Source organism: Bubalus kerabau, chromosome 11, assembly GCF_029407905.1.
Source record: "Bubalus kerabau isolate K-KA32 ecotype Philippines breed swamp buffalo chromosome 11, PCC_UOA_SB_1v2, whole genome shotgun sequence".
Taxonomy (NCBI): domain Eukaryota; kingdom Metazoa; phylum Chordata; class Mammalia; order Artiodactyla; family Bovidae; genus Bubalus; species Bubalus kerabau.
The window spans coordinates 30,548,444-30,549,609 of record NC_073634.1 but is presented as its reverse complement, the minus strand read 5'-3'; the positions used below and the strand labels follow the sequence as shown (position 1 = coordinate 30,549,609).

The 1,166-nt window shown below is 50.6% G+C and overlaps 1 pseudogene; it reads right to left on the bottom strand.

The window, feature by feature from the left end:
* Nucleotides 1–661: 661 nt before the first annotated feature.
* Nucleotides 662–1,166, bottom strand: LOC129622714 (coiled-coil-helix-coiled-coil-helix domain-containing protein 2-like; annotated as a pseudogene).

Here is a 1,166-nt window from a genome sequence, read left to right as displayed (position 1 = left end):
ACCCCATGAATCGCAGCACGCCAGGCCCCCCTGTCCATCACCAACTCCCGGAGTTCACTCAGACTCACGTCCATCGAGTCAGTGATGCCATCCAGCCATCTCATCCTCTGTCGTCCCCTTCTCCTCCTGCCCCCAATCCCTCCCAGCATCAGGGTCTATCCCAATGAGTCAACTCTTCGCTTGAGGTGGCCAAAGTATTGGAGTTTCAGCTTTAGCATCAGTCCTTCCAAAGAACACCCAGGACTGATCTCCTTTAGGATGGACTGGTTGGATCTCCTTGCAGTCCAAGGGACTCGAAAGAGTCTTCTCCAACACCACAGTTCAAAAGCATCAATTCTTCGGCGCTCAGCTTTCTTCACAGTCCAACTCTCACATCCATACATGACCACTGGAAAAACCATAGCCTTGACTAGACGGACCTTTGTTGGCAAAGTAATATCTCTGCTTTTGAATATGCTATCTAGGTTGGTCATAACTTTCCTTCCAAGGAGTGTCTTTTAATTTCATGGTTGCAATCACCATCTGCAGTGATTTGGGAGCCCAGAAAGAAAAAGTCTGCCACTGTTTCCACTGTTTCCCCATCTATTTCCCATGAAGTGATGGGACCAGATGCCATGATCTTAGTTTTCTGAATGTTGAGCTTGAACATCTTCATTATTAATTATATTTTAAATGCTAAATCAACATGGCCATGAGAGGTGATTTTTCATATCTTCAATTCAAACTTCTTGTTTAAGCATTGGCCAATCTGCACTGTTTCAGCACCTCACTGAAACCGTCACAAAATTTAAGGTCACCCTGGCTCTGGGCACACTCCGAAAACTGTTTCACCTCATAGAAGCAAGGGCCATTTTGCTGCAGCTATGGCAGCTGGGTTCCCGAGGTTCCTGGTAAGTGATGTCAGGGCTTGAGGGCTCAGCACTGCTTCCCCCACTGAAGCCCCCAGTGATGATGTGATGCAGAGTGTGGCCCACGGCAGAACCCACAGCCATCTGGGCCATCAGACCTGGCTGCTGGGGAACAGCAGCAGGGGAACCAGCGGCAGAGAGGGGAGCCGCTGCTGGCGGCTGAGCTATGGGCGCTGACCTGGGCGCTGCTCTCATCTGAGGCACGCAGCTGGCAGGAGGGGCCACGCAGGAAGTGCGGCTTCAACTTCCACTAGGCAT